Here is a 16,462-nt window from a genome sequence, read left to right as displayed (position 1 = left end):
TAATGATGATTTGCTCCATCTCGTCTCTCAGAGTCGAGAGTTGTTGCTCTCTTGTTGCTAGCTGCTAACACGTGAAATAACTTTATGTGACTACATGCATTTCGAAGACATCACTAAACTATTCCTGCCTGGACGGATTCTTTGGCCATTGCTCAGCGCGGAGAAACTGCCAAAATGTGTCACAGTGCTACAATTGAATAACAATGTGCCGACAGACCCCATGTGTTCTGGGTTTTTTGGCTCGTGCTTGACAGATAAATGTCAAGTCCCTTGGACGAGCAGAGGTAATCAAAAAGTTTCTCAGACTTTACAATATGAGTGCCTTAATGACATAATAAGCCTTCAGAGCTGGGTGGACTGGTGGCGAAAGTTTGGGAAGTAAAATGATGTAAGTGTTTTTTGTCAGCTCTTTAATTTTTTTTTCCTCCCTGAATTGAACGACCCCATAATTGTTTTTCTCAGACTGCCATAATTACCAAATTAAGGGGCTGTTTGTTTGCAATGTGGCATTAAACTGCTATGAGACTCACAAAGAAGCTTTGACTCATTCACGCAAAATGCATGATTATTTGACGATTATTGCAAACACCTCGCTGCCCTGCTGTGTTTTAAATGCATCCTCAACCCTTGACGAATAGCACTTTATAGATCTCATTAATGGTACAAAAGGCCGACGGCTAAATTAAAAATCAGCTTAGAAACAGCTTTGAAAAGGTGACGCTTTAGAATCAAAAGGATGTTGAAGCCCACCAAGAGTGTGACCCAGACTCACCCACACAATTTGATGAGGACGACTTTGATTTCAAGTCATTACCTTCATGTTAGGGGTGAGAAGTACTGAGTGAGTGTTCAAAGCCGAAACCTGTCAGGCTAATGTTTATCTGATTACGGTGCTGTCTGAAAAGCACTTCCTCAGGTGCAACTGGTCTGTTTTGCGCTTGTTGTGGCAACACAGCAGATTGGTCTGGTCTTGTGTAACTATCAAATTCAGGAACATTTTAATTATAACAATGTCATTTCGAAATAGTGGGGAGACCTGCATTGTTTTTGGAAAAAAAGAAATCCAACAATCTATCAATTAATCACAGCTTTTTGGAAAAAGAATCCCATCATTCGCACTATTTGTTAAGTCAAAACTACAAAAAATACAACTTTGTTGACCTCAGTGTTAATGTTGGCAACTATTTTAGGTTAGTCTTAGTTTTTAGATGAAAACACCTACTAGTTTTAGTAACATTTTTGTCATTTTTATCAAACATAGTTTTCGTGTACTTTTAGTGTATGGAGGCATCACATTTTAGTCAGAATGTTTTTTCTTATTTAACTTATTAAATTGGGCTACTTCAGATATGAGGAAAAAATGAATTAAGATGACAGGTTGTAAGTCTTTACATTTTTCTACATCTACAAATAATTTTTACCAATCTTCTTCGGCAGAGTTCTTGACGGGTTTTAACGATGATTTATGAGTACACACTTCCTGATCACCATTTGAAAACTCGAAATCTCAAATTTTGAGACCATCAATAACTAATTTAAGACAACTAGCCAACACTTTTTCCACCCAGGTTCACTGAAAACTCTGACTAATCCATCTCACTCTTAAAAAGCTGAAAATTATACAATTTTTCATCCTAAAATCTTTTGAAATCTGCTTCATGTTAGTCTAGAGATTTAAACTTGCATCCTCTCACAGAATTGATGATTAAAACTGCACTTTTAGCTCTGAGTTCAGACCATAAACTTACAGCTCAGCCACACTCACAGATAACTGAGCCTCCTAACTGCCAAATTCAGCAGCTGCTCGCTCTGCAGCGGTTCAACAGCTAACAAGTGGAGTTAGCTGCTAACAACCACCACTGTGACCAACACACTCCACATATCCATGTGCCCCATAACCCACAATCAGATACAGACACACACACGTCGTCACACAAATAATTGCAAGCACGACCATTCTTGGATTCCTGATAAAAACATTTTTTAAAAAAACATGTCATAAAGTAATTTATTGTTCTATTTTCTCTTATTTTTAATGTAGCATTTCCCAACACTATCATTTTTGTCCCATCTCATCTCGTCAGCGAAAATAAAACCTACATTTCGTCATCGTTTTTATTATGAAATATCTGTTGTTTGCTTGTCTACGCCTCATCTTCATCATGGATAAAACAATAGTTGATGAACATTTTAGGTCATAGTTTTCCATAATGAAATGAAATCTGTTTGTACATATATTTCAGGCTAAAGTTGAGCTGTGTGGGGAATTATTTGGAAAATGCCAAAAGGGACATTTTTAAGACATTTTATGTTTGATTTTCTTTCAAACAATAACTTCCTAAATAAATGGCATCGTTTTACTTCACTGTTGGGCCACTTAATTTTTAAGGCTGATATTTACTTCTTAATAGTTGCCTTAAGGTTGTGATGAACCTTTTACAGGGACTTAATCAGTTTTTCAGCATCTACAATTACAAGCCCGATCTAGAGCACTACAACGGGTCGGTCAGTGCACGATATGTTCTCCCTTACAATTTAAGTTCAACAATAAGTCGCACTGCAGTGCAGCTGCAGCACACAAGTCCTCTTCCCCCAGTCACGAACGGTCCCACAGCAGTTGGAGTGGAGTCCCTCCTTGAGCTGTCTCTGCTCTGGTAAGCTAGCCTGAACCTGCAGTTCCACTCATCCTAATCGCTGAGCCCAATCCATTCCCCTGTCTAGCACCTCTTCAGAGGCCGCTCGCCCCTTTGTTCTGACAATACACAAACGACCATTCAAATGGAGGGACTCTGTAATCAGTGAAATACTAGCCTCTGGGCTTTGTAGAATACAAAAAAAAGGGAGGGAGAGAGAGAGCAACATAGAAAGAGAAGAGAGAGAGAGAAAATCCATCCATGACCAATCAACTCTAACTACCTGTCTGGCTTTTTAGCTGCAGATGTTATTTGGAAAAGAGGGGAAAAAATGTGCCCGTTCCAGATGTAAGATGTACAAAGGGAAGGCAGGCTGGTACCTCCACCCACCGAGAAAAAGGCCGGACCCTTCCACACCCACCCAGCTTTTGATATGGCTGATGTTGTTTTTTTGCTCTTGCCTACGCCATTTCCTTCAAAGAAATATGTGATGCATTGCGTCACCTCACACTAAATTTAGACAGTAGGGGAGATAAAATAAAATATGATTGATGCAGTCTCACTGTCAAAGCAGGCTGAGATCTTACTGCCTCATTTGGTGCTGAACTTCAAGAAGGTTTCTGGATCATTTATGCTGGTATAAAGGAATATAAATATTCATATGAATGGGTTTATTGTGGGTATATTCCACCTCTGGAAAACATAAGACGCTTAAAATATGATTTTTTTATTGTTAATTTGTGCTTTGCTTATGTCTTGAGCTGCACTCTCATCTAGATCTACAGAAATTAAAGGGGCAGTTCCACCAAAAAAAACAAAAAATGTGTCCTCTTACCTGTAGTGCCATTTATCAATCAAGATTATTTTGGTTGGAGTTGCTGAGTTTTGGAAATATCAATTTCTGCAATATAATGGAACTAAATGGCACTTGGCTTGTGGCACTCAAAGTACGAAAAAAAAAAACACGTTTGAGAAACTCAAGAGCAATGTCTCTTTCCAGAAATCATGAACCGGTTACTCAAGATAATCCACAGACTTTGTTGTAAGCAGTTTCGTGTGGGAACTATCCCACCCACAAACCGAATCACCGCACAGAGGGGAAGTGTGCATCCACTGCTGGCTCAGCCAAAGAGGACGCCATTAATGTTTACATCTTGCATTGTAATGAGCCTCTCATCCATGAGTAGCTGCATGCTCTTTTCTGCGCAGTGATACAGTTGGCAGTTAAGCTGGCTTTTGCTTTGCTTTATTTGTGTATTTGGCTCATCTGGTTTCACCCTGCACGGCAATACACAAGCCAGGGCACACGGGTCACTTATGTAGGTTGTTTATTGGTAAGCTGTTAGGTAATAGATTGCTGTCGTCTGAAGCTAACAGTTTTTTTTGTTTTAATCACAGTCCTGTAATTTCACCCAATATGATGCACTGCTCGGTAAAATTAGACTGTGAATTAACTGACAGTTTTGTTAGGTTTTTGTTATGGTTGCTGGGCAGTTAGCAGTTCAAAACTGTGTCTATATGATGTCTTTTTTGTTGGATAACCACTGCCTAATCTCAGTCTGGAGAAATACTCATATCAACATCATTAATTTATTGAGATTATGGTGATATTTTAAGATGATCCCTGTTATCACTTTTCCAACAACATGCTTTATGTTAATGTTAATCTGGTCTCATGTTGCCATAAAGCCACACTTTGTTTTAGCATTGTAGCAGCGCAGGGGAAAAGTCTGGCTGAGCTAGGGCAGGCACGATATCAGAATTTCACTACACAATTATCGTTGTCAAAAGAATTCACTATAAACAATAAAGCTGCAATATCTGTAGAATATTGGAAGTAAAATGCTATGCTACTTTGTCTCTATTTTGAGGAATAAATTTAACTCAAAATACAAGTGTAAAGATTGGGAGACAGAGCAAAGTGGTAATGGGAAAAAACATGAAGGGGTGCTGAGTCAGTCTGCTGTTAATCAGCCCTGACAGCGTTAACATATTGAGCTGTCAAAGAGCAATACAACATACTGTACATGATCAGTCAACTATAGAGATTAATCTTAACGTATGGTATTACTGACACAAGATATCTAAATGTGAGCCAACTGGACAACCTGACAGCCTATTGTGTTGGCAATCAGTGTCTCTGTGTCATGATTGTTTGGAGAAATAAATACAATCAGACAATAAAAAGGAGAAGCCAAGCATAATTAAAAGAAGTTAAACCAGTAAATCAGGTTAAAGCCCAGTGCAGCGTTGGTGAGTTTGCTGTAGCTCAACCCAAATGAAGTGGGGCCGGTTGTAGAAGTCCTCCTCTTCTGTACTAATTTTGTGAAATTCATTAAAAAATGTGAATCATAATTATAGTCCTGCAACTTTGCCTAATTGTGCAAAATAGTTGAGTGAATGTGTCTGTGTATATGTGTGGGTTTTAGAGAGGTTTTGCTTTTATCTGTCACTGCATCTCATGAGTTTTGTTGGGTTATTAACAAATTTAACTCAATGTCTGTGTAAACACTTCCTTTCTATTCTGTGTCCTGTGGAAACCAGACAATGAAAAAAATGCGCTGGCAGAGAGAGAAAGCCACCCGATCACTGTAGTTAAGATAAGTTAAAATGCCTTCACTTTGTTAAAATCTTGTAGCGAATAAAGAAAGCTGGAAAAGATGTCAAATGAGACAACATGCAAGGTGCATAAAGGCTTCGCACAGAGCTCGGGGGCTAAAGTCATTACAAGATATCAGCCTTTTGAAGTTTGGGGACTGACAAATTACCTTGTTGAACCACACTGGTGTGAGTGAGGCATGTCTGTCAAATATATGATAAAAGTGCCGCCTAAGGCTGCTGCTGATCGTGGACAGATAAGTGTGAGGCAGATAAATGTGCATTCGGTGGAGTAAACTTGTGTTGTCGCAGTAAATTAAAGCATAAGATACATTTAAGCTCCTACCTTTGGCTATCACAAGGTAACTGCCTCTTTTATAGGTAAAAAACATCTGTTTAGAGCATTGTTTTCATAGTTTTGACTATCATTCCTATTAAGTAGATCATGTTACTCACCACTTAATTACAGGCAACCAGGGATGTGGTGACATCTGTTTTAATGGAGATTAATGGATGGCAGCAACAGGAGTGGTTGACGATGCATTGCAGACAAAACCTGCAGATCAACAACATTTGTTACACATCAATGAATAAAAATGTATTTAAAATATTGGTCTGAGGAACTAGTGTAATTAGTTCGGTAAAACTGAGCAGTGTCATCCACTTGCCACTGCTGATCTTTGTCAGAGTTGTGGTGGTCACAGGCTCAACAAGGTAGCACAGTAACTAACTGCACCCACTCCCGAAGAGGCAATTCACTGTGGTCGAGTGTGATAAAGCAGAGGAACTACATTATTGGTAAAAAAAAAAAAAAAAGATTAAAAACAGAAGATTTGAAGGCTATGGCATACATTCTCTAGCAATGTGAGACTTAAACACTGGATCATGCACTCCTTTAAAAAAAAAAAAAGAAAGAATCACCCCTTTGAGGCCTGTATATTCGTATCGTGTGTGTATCTTGTGCCGTACGCTGACATGCAGCTAAGTGAAATCAAGGTTTGGATTAGAGGGTAAAGATTTTATGACATGAAAGTATGCAAAAATCTTGCAAGTCTTCTATAATGTATAAGGGCTCGATTTACAAGACAGCTAATTGGCAGATTCACAAGATGCTGTTGTATCTTTAATTTTTTGATTGTATGTAAAAGTTCATTTAGCTTCAAGCAATAAGACTGGATCTAAAAAGATTTCCATGACCCTCTCTAGATTCTTGTTTGAACGTTTGAATTGAATGATTCATCGTATGGGTTGGTTTGATATGTTTCAAGTCAAGTGTTTCAGGGCACGGGACATTAAAACAGCACACCAAGTCATTGCGACGGATATCAAACCAACATAACACTGAGTCATCGACATTTTTGGAATACCAGACTATCTTCTAAGAAATCTGTGCTACATACATAACATTATTGTTCTTAATCATACTCTGTCTACTTCAGCCTTTACTGTGCATGTAACTAATGGCGCCCCACTGATACAATTACTGCCCCCCCCACCTCAGTGAAAAATAATTATAGGCTGACATTACCGTCTTTAAGAGGCTGTGTCGTGCTCCTTTTTAAAGTTAGCAAGAAGAAAGTGGTATCTTGTGAAACTGGAAAACCAAAAGTATCCATCGTACCAGCCATGTTGGCACAGCTTGTCAGGCAGACTGCTAAATGACACTCTTGAGTTAAGCTAAATTTCAGCAAGGGATGAGATGAGAGGGGATATCTGAATTAAAATTTGTTCTATTAGTGCCCACAAATCTGCCCAAAACTTGATAAGACTTGTTCCCAAACATGTTTTGTCTACAATCAATGTGCTTCTTCAAGTTAAAGCTCTATATTTGACTTTTTACAGAAAAAGGACAACCAGCTACTCAAAGCACTATAATTCAGCTAAAAAGTATATAAAGATACATAACATATTAAAACTGTGTTAGTATGAACTCAAAACATAAACTGTAACAGTATGAGTGTATGCACAACATTTTCAGTGGCCCCATCGCCAGCCCTGTGAAAAAATTCTCTCTGCATGTAACATATATTTAAATATATATCCAGGCATTTGTCGTCTCAGTCTGTATTTAATCAAATACACAGAGAACACGTACTCTACATCTATACATGCAGAAAAACACACTGAAAGGATATGAGATGGTAGAACAGAGGGGAACGGGAACAGTACGACAGGAGTATAAAGCAGGTAGTTTGCTCTTGATAGCGTGATATTTTTTGTTGTGATGTGTTTTCTTTGTTTTGTTATGTGTGTGAGTGTGTGTTTATTTGATTTGAGGTGTGTATGGTGACTATTGGGGCAAAAACTGGGAATATTCATGTATAAAATTAAGTTTTTTGATAAAATTGAAAGAAAAAAGAGGTAGGATTTGGTAAGTATTTACATCCTTCTACTCCTTTTTGGACACGAAATACTTATGTTGTTTACTAAATATGTCTGACGGGCACTCTGATGTTGTTTCTCTTTCTTACATTTTATTTTCATTCTCCCATGTTATTTGGCTTGTTTGAAATAAAGATCCAAACAAAATGGCAACTAAAAAAATGAAAGGTACTTTTGTAAAACCATAATGCAAGTGTAGAGTGATAATAATGTGGGACATGAGGCCACAGAAGAAAGTGTAGATGAGTTCTCTGTAGCCTCAAACTCTCCCAGATCTCTGTGGAGCCTCTCCTCTGTCAGGGGAAAAAAGCTCTGAGTTTGTGGGCAGAGGAATGCAGCTCACATCTTTGCCATAGCAGCCGTAGAGGTAATGCGCTCGCATGTTGGCGCTTGTCGAGGTGAGCGCACCTCCCTCTTCTGTATTAATAACCGCATGTCCTATTGCTGTACCAACTGGGCTGTGTTTTACTGGGCCAGGGTTTTTGCTTACGGGAAGATAGATGATGAACTCCCCCACCTCTTCCTCTAATTTACACAATTACTTCCCCCGATGTCTGTTTCGCTGAAGTGTTCCCAATCCTTACATGAACATCCCCACCCCATCATCCCCCAATGCCAAGAGCAGCTAAAAAAAATGGGAATGCGCCATAAAAAATGGAACAATAGAGTGCCAGGACTTGATTTACGACTGAAATAGTTAAAAATAGCTCTTTAGTATTCACACTAGTCGCGATAATGCCACAGAGTTCACGAAACCTGACAGGAAAAAGAATTGCCTGCTTTTTTTTGTGAAGAAAAATGTTTACATAAGCGCATCATCCGTGACAATTGACTTATACATAGAGGGAATTGTTATTAAGATACAGTCAACTGTCAAAATCTTGCCGTGAAAGAGAAAATCACTGGTGATGACAATGATGGCTTCCTTTCTGTCTAATATAAACATACCAGCATGATCACTTTTTCCCCCCAGGGCAAAGTCATTGTTCCATTTTGAAAGCTCTCTGTGAATGCTTGAAATGTTCCCTTGATATTTTTTCCCTCTGCTCGTTTATTTGCTTGTATCCAGGTGATGTGCCAACCTGTCACATCAAGCACAGACGGCCCTATTTCCTCAGAGCAAAGGTCAAAACAATTGTTATGGGAGGGATGGGTGTGTGTGTGTGTGTGTGTGTGTGTGTGTGCAGAGGGGGGTGAATAGACTACAGTCAGTAGTTTTAGTTTGACGTGTTACAAACTACAAGAGGAAACAGACATTGTTAACAGCATGCTCACTCAAACGCACCAGTTCTGAGAGATTTTTGTAAAAAAATACATTTTATCACAAATTCTGGAAAAAGAGAAGAATTTGATCCCTTTATCACAGACTGTTTTACTGTTTTCATACGTTAAATTGAATCCAGCTTTGTGTGTGTATGTGTGTGTGTGTGTCTGGTGGAACAGTGACAGTAGGTTTTGGCATCCAAAATCAGATTTTGGCATGCAAAGGAGGCATTAAGAAGGGACTCTGTATCAGAACTATAGCATGACCTCTGTGTAAAAAGGACGACTGTCAGTTGAAATGTAAATCATGTTGTTTTTGCCCTCCCAGCAAACTCTTCTTCTCCACGCCAAAACAGTGAGGGAAGTAGATACTTAAAAAAAACCAAAAAACTACTGTCATCATGAAAAAAGGGTGACATGAAGAAAAAAATGAGAAAATTGTCATTGAAAAACACATCAGAATGAAAAAAACAACAAAATAAAATAAAAGTAATTTTAATTCCTGTGTTTTTTTCCTGTGGATCTTTTTATTCTATGTCAGCGTTTCCTCTTTAAATGCCAAATGTTTATTTTCAATGCCACAACTCTCTCTTCTCGCTCCATAGCTAAAGGGTACTTCAGTCCAAAAATCCAAGTTATCTGTCAGTGCCACTGGGGGCCGCCAAAGAGCAAATCTGACAGCGCAGCTTTAAAAAGAATGCTTCTTTCTCAACACATCTGCATGTCCCGTTCTGAAGGACAAATACTGAGCTGCTTTCCAACTTCACTCTTTCTCAATAACACTTATCACCAGTTACAGTACTGACCACATGTCTCAACCACAGAATTATTATATAGTATTAGCACACGTTAACAACACCTGTTGTTGTGAAGCGGCTTTTTTTTTCAAACTAGACGCACAGATGTGTTTAAAATCACACATCCCTTTGGGTCGTGAGAAAAAAGAGGGCGGAAATGTACATGCCTGCAGAGACATGACCTTACATTTCTTTCCACCAGGGATGAGTATGAAAAATATTGTCCTCAATAAGATGTCCTGCAGGTAAACCCTAAAGAGACAATTTGACTGATGACACATGATTTGACTTTTGCAGAACTTCTAAAGTAGTACAACAACATCTACCAAAGAGTTGACACTAAAATAGATTTATCAAATAGATCTATTAGGCGACATCACTTAAAAAAAAACACAAAATAAGTAGAGTAAGTTTCGCTGCCATGCACCACTGCTTTCAGCTATCAAAACTGGAGTTGTAAAAATGCAGGCTGAGGCGTTGTGAGTGGAGTGATATAGTCAGTCTGACAGTAGTGTTAGCATTCCCTGAAGGCAGTTTAAAGAACAGTGTAGGATGAGGTTGCATAATCTGTGCCTCAGATTCATGGAAAACAGTGCCTGGTCTTTGAGAAACATATACTGACACTTCCAAGACGTCTCGAGAGAAGCATGTGGAGTAATACTCTTGGCAGCTACACAGGTGATTGTATCGAATGGAAATTTGTAGCTTAATTGATACTAGTTGCTACATGTCGTACTGATAAAAGGAGGCGGTGAAGTGGTGAAATACGTCTGAATTTAACTATGAATTTGTTTTTTGACTGCATGTGAACAGATTGTCAAGATTTGGGATTTTTCTCCCCCATAAATGACAAAACGCAATGGGCTTTCACCTTTAAACTGGATATAAACGTATATGATATTTTTTTAAATAAGCTTATAAGTATGAGACCACTTGTAGAGCTACAGAGCAATTTTTGAATGGATGTAAAAGATGTGCAATTAAAACTGTTTTAACAATGCATTTTGTTGAGAAACAATATGTAAACAGAACTTTTAAACGCCACAGGACACCTGTAATTTGGAAATGGCAGACAGTTACATTTTTTGGGGGAGTGGAGGTTCATACAGTTATTGTAGTAACCCCGATGTTAGCACAACCATAACCACAGGGGCAGGTCATAACTGCATTTAGCTCGTAGGTCCTGTCTGCTGGCTGGTAACTGGCAGAATTCCTAGTCACTGGGGAAGTAACATAACAATTCAAGAAAGCAGTTCATAGGAGCAAGAATTATTGCATAAGGAGTCATCAACATTTTGTATCATTTTGAGATGATGACAAACTCTAAAATTCCATTATAATATCTTAACTACTCTTTCGGATGACAATTTGTGCAAAACATATTTGATATGTTATGATCATATGAGGCCCAGAAACATCCCATAGTTGGCCTGCATCTTTTAAAAGCCAATAACTGCAGTATGACTGCAAACGTTTCAGCATTTCAAGAATTCTGACACGGCTCATTGACCAGGTAAATCCAGGTGAAGGCTGTAACACCTGATTGCTTTCATCAATTAAATCCACTACAACAGTCATGCAGAGGAGACTGGAAAGAGAGGGAAGATGATTTTTGGGAAAAAAAAGTTTTGTGATGAAAAGGAAAGGATTTCTTTTAAAAACATGTTTTTAACTCTGTGGTTAACACACTTGTATTTTAGACTAGCTGGATCTTTTTTAGATTAGCATTTACTATCAGCCACTAACATGACAAGCTGGTTTAGATAAATTCTTTGAAAAGTGCCAGGAGGTGTTTTAAGAATAATAAAAAGGTTGTTCAGGTGGTTTTTGCTGCTTTTAAAACTTCAGTTTGATTGTATAAGAACAGTTTTTACATGTTATCAACTGTACCTCCTCGTCCTCAGTTACACCAGTTTCTGTGAAAACAATCATTTGTGTGTGATCATGTCTGACTTTTAGTTATTTGTCTCTCTCTTTAAAGTTGCACTGACCACAAGTCCCCTGGAAGTTTTCATGTTTTAATGGAAAAAAAATGTACGGCTATTATGTTTTGTTGTGCTAAAATGTCCCTGAACAGTACAGATGATTCACTACGGATGAAAGACTATTTAATCTACCCCCTACACACACACGCACGCACACACACACACACACACACACAAAGACTTCAGGCTTTTAATAGGGCAGATGGCTGAACGAGGTGGTTTTATACATCACAAACTGCCCTTCTCATTCCTCACTTGCACATTCTTCACAGGGGGCATAAACACATTCACAAACAAAACACACCTGTTCTCCAAGAGCACAAACACTCTCTCTTTCTCTCTCTCTCTCTCTCTCACACTCACACGCACACACACACACACAAACACACACACACACAGTTGGAGGCATCTGTGACTGAGAACACACTGTCATGACTGTCCTGTCCCGTATCGTGTGACTGCTGGATAAGAGAAAAGGGCGAATTTCCCTAATGGCCTAATGTCGTGTTTGGCTGCCACACGTAGGGGTAATGATACCTGCAGTCTCACATGTACAGCACACCTGCCCTATCCCTGTGTGGTTTTACTGTTACAGTAAGGCCTAAATAGAAAAGGGCCTACCATTAAGGAAATATTTACCACCCCTCCAGACAGTTACTCACCCTGTGTTACGCTTAAATCAGGACTAAACTCTTGTTTTTCTTGCATACCTCCTTGGTGAACAATGACTCCAAAAAAGGAAAACATTCTTGATAAAATGAACTCATAGGGGTCTGCTTTTAAAAACAGTAACACTATATCAAAACATCAGTTTGCAAACTTTCACAGAACTCATGCAGCATAATCCACTTATCCAGTTGTACGCTATTATGCATTTTTGCTATGTTTGGAAAGAACTGATCATACCACCTAATAAATCACACTCGAACCCTTTTTCCACCAAAATTACCACGTGTATGTTGGTTTTTTAAACATGGGAAAACCCTCTTGAAATAGGTGATAGACTCCTTTCCCATTGCCAGTCAACCAGTCATGTAGACGAGTCTGCTTCTGTTTGTTTAACTAGTGTGTCATGTTTAATGTCACAAACACAAAGGGAAACAGGGTTAATAAAACAGTAAAAAAGCAGCATGAAGGTCAGTGAAAATGTTAGCACAGTTACTTATTATTACTTAAAGTACTTATTAAGTCTGCCTTTCAAACTCAGTGCCAACTAATTTAGAACAATGTTCAAGAGCTGCTTGGATGGAGAGGAGAATGAGACAGAATTTATGGTAGCAACAATATGCACGTCTACCCGTGAGTCATGTTTTCATCGCTGCCAAGTGTATCTGATCGAAGAGGAAGCTGATAATAAACGCCTGCGACTAATGCAACGTCAACTGTGTCAGGAATTGATGCAGATTGCGACCTTTCCCACTACAGAAGAAAGGTCAGATGTTAGTGAGTGTTAAGGCTTATTTCTACTCCCTTTACATATGAAAATAGATACGTAACCTCATATTTCCATGTGTCCTTTATGTTGACATGGATACATCAAAAAGATGGCACTAGAGGGCAGAGTCAAAACAGAAGCAGCGCTGCAGCCGGCGGAGGTCTGTACATGTGGACGGAGAATTCTTTTCATTGCATATTACTGGCAAATCATATATATTACCAATTTGTCCTGCTCTGCAATCATTCAAATTTCTTTGTTGTCTCCTATGGTCATATGTCGCTACAACTACTCAACATAGCCTCAGTGATCTCACTTGGTATTGCTACATTTTGTCTGTATCTGTTAGCATTCGGGAAACATGCACAAACACAGATGAGATTATTGCAGAGTACGCACATGGGCTCCTGTCTATGTATGTGGCGGTGAGCACACATGAGCCCTCAGTGGGGATTTTGTCCAGTGAGAAAGGGGCTTTGGATTATACTGCAAAGGTTGTGAGAGTTTGTTAAAAGATGCTTTAGTTCGTTTTTTTTCCTTTTGTTAAACATGGACCCCTATGACTTCAACTCATCAAGAATGTTAGTCTTTTTTGTATTCTCTGCTCACCCTGAAAGCATAAAAAACACAATTTTCTTCCCAAATTCAGAAAAAAACAGGGTCAGTAATCCAACTGATCATTTGGGGGTTTCCTTTAAAACATCACTTCACCCAAATTAAAAAAAACATATTCTCCTGCACCCTGCATATTTATTTTATTTGCTCAAGTGGAATTGAGCTCTGCAAGTATCAAAACTATTTTTTTTCTGCACCGAGGTGCACAGACCAACTTGTAGGCTTACCATTCTTTTTATATATATATATGTGTGTGTGTGCACTTTGGGATTTTGATGTGTGCGTGTGTCAATACCTCCAGGCTGGTTCAGTCAAACCCTGGACTGGAATTCAAGTCAACCACAAAGGGGGGATTTCCACGTGCCTCTCAGTCGTCTTGTTTGGAACATAAAATTGTGCGTCATCCCGTGGCTGCATCCGCCTCACTTCCTCGTGGCTACGGGGCAAAAACTGTTCAGCTGGCAGTGAAGTAATGCCTGACTCACACTTCAGGTAAAGGCTTAATCAATATATATCATTAAGAAGTCTGGCTTTGAAGTTAACACCTGAGCTTCAGTGCCATCCAGTGGTGACATCAAAGATGGTTGATTAAGGAAAGATTCACATTTTAGAATATCCTTAAACAATACTCGCATACCGATGAGCACACTGAAAGCACTGCTGACCCATAATGGCTGAATAAAGATTCTTCTAAATGCAATTTTAATGATGTTGACAATGGACACAAAATTCACAGTCCTATTTCAGTGCAAAAACTATGTTCATCTGAAGCTAATATGAGGTTTCAGCAGTTTGAATCAATCAAATCATCAAGTTCTGTTTTACAACAAATTTGAAAAAAAAAAAACTGAGTTAATGCTTTTCAGGAGGAAAGGGATATTATGGGGATTTCAATAATGAGGAAAAAGGATCCAGCATGCTGGTCTTTTATGTCTTCCTCATTAACCAGATGTCAGCTGATAATGCCATGGGACATAATGAGAACAGATTATGTGTTGCAAACGTGTTAAAGTTAAATGGCCATGTCCAAGACTCAAATCTTGTTTCAACTCATCCAAGAAGCTCATGGCATTATCAAAAGGCAATGTTGCCCAAGATGTTTCTTGACAGTGTTTTTATGCTGTAGTCACATAAAGCTCATCAACTTTAAAATCTGGGAAGTTTAACCACCAGAAAGATGCAGTCAAATAGATGATGAACTGCTAAAAGCCACTGGTCAACTCAGGAAACTCAGGCGCTGTTCAGACTGTCAGGCTGAATCCATGTTTGGGAAATTCAGATTGATTCCAGGTTTGTTTGAGAAAGCAAAAACACATGAAATGCAATTTTTGGAAATCAGATCCTAACCACATTTGAAGCTGGTGTGAAACGCAGTTCCAATCAGATGTCTACAAATTCATCTTAGTGTGGACGCTCAGATCAGGTTTTAAGGTGTCTTTCCTGTTACTCTCAACGCGACACAAAACAATATAGTAAAATTCAAAGTGACAAAAGTGCTGAGAAGAATTCATGCAAACTCACAGTCAGAGCGCCAAGATTTGAAGCAAATTTAAAATAGTGGCAAAATACACTTTCTAGGTCCTTCACATAATGCCATCTAGCCCCAAAAGATGTTTTCCTGTTGACTTACATTCTTAACTTACAAGAGACGTCTGTATAGTAGTGGCTAATTCTTTTGAGCGTCACCACCCCTGCAAAATGACTAGTTTTACAATGAAATTTCAATCTCTTTGGTTGATACTTTTTCGAAAGACTATCATTTTATCCAGATTAACTGAGTGTTAAACCGGAAGTTTGGCACTTTGCCGATGGAAGTCGATATTGCGCTCTATGTGTCCTGCAATGTGGAAGATCCAGGTAATTTTATACCCACAAAGTCAAACTTTTTCAGCTTCGTGCATCATTACGCAAATTTTCACGAGAATGAACAGGGCCGTGCCTCCAACACTATACACACTTCTCTTAATACATCTATGAAGCCATGCTCGAGAGCACTATGGAAGACAACACAGAGTGTGACAGAGAAAAGCTCGACACCGACTTCACAGCATGATTGTTTTAAGCACAAAACGAAGGACCTTCGCTTCTAATCTTTCCATGCTGGAGAACTGCGTCACTGGTGTAGTTACATAGCAATTGACGCCTACAACATTACCACAGTTGTTTGAGTATGCAAATCTGCTCTGATGCAATTAACCGTGCGGGCAGTTTCTCTTAAAGATCTGATTTAAGAAACAAACCTGCAGTCTGAACATAGCTTGAGATACTCAAACTACTAACATGTCATTTCATAACTTAAATAAATGGAAAATGACTAACAGCCCATGTAGCGCTGAGCAACCTAAACAGTCTGCTAATGAGAGCAATAATTGGAGAAAATGCCCCTATTTCTAGTATTTTGGATAAGGAGGCTTTTCATCGATCAATTTATATTTGATATGACATTAACGAGTGATCAATAACCTTTCCAGCACACGGCGAGGCTGAGTGAGCCTCCAAGGTTACAGATGATAAAGCAGTGTGTCCACTCACTTTGGTCATGTTTGTCCCTCTCAATTCTAGATGAGCTGAACTTGATGTCTACTCTTCGAGGCTGAGTGGACTGTTTCTTCCATTGTCTCGAGATCACAGGTTAGCTGTTGTTGATGATCCACCTTTTTTTTTTTTACAAAGGAGGAAACATAAGCAATTTAGTTAAAATACTGAAATATTAACTTCAAAAATACTCACTCATATCTCACCTCTATACTCTCT

General features: G+C 38.8%; 1 protein-coding gene across 2 annotated transcripts in view; it reads right to left on the bottom strand.

The window, feature by feature from the left end:
- fgf24 (fibroblast growth factor 24) overlaps nucleotides 1-16,434 on the bottom strand; it is a 36,992-nt gene extending 20,558 nt beyond the window's left edge. For both annotated transcript variants that reach the window (XM_042493117.2, XM_088080786.1), the window contains exons 1-3: nucleotides 16,241-16,434; nucleotides 14,004-14,144; nucleotides 5,688-5,787 (exon numbers count right to left, since the gene is read on the bottom strand). The gene's annotated coding sequence lies outside the window, so the exon portion shown is untranslated. The remainder of the gene's footprint in view (nucleotides 1-5,687; nucleotides 5,788-14,003; nucleotides 14,145-16,240) is intronic.
- Nucleotides 16,435-16,462: the final 28 nt, after the last annotated feature.

Source organism: Plectropomus leopardus, chromosome 8 (genome assembly GCF_026936395.1).
Source record: "Plectropomus leopardus strain MGB_pleo_1.0 chromosome 8, ASM2693639v1, whole genome shotgun sequence".
NCBI classification, from domain to species: domain Eukaryota; kingdom Metazoa; phylum Chordata; class Actinopteri; order Perciformes; family Serranidae; genus Plectropomus; species Plectropomus leopardus.
The sequence above is the reverse complement of the archived record's forward strand: the minus strand, read 5'-3'. Positions and strand labels throughout refer to the sequence as shown.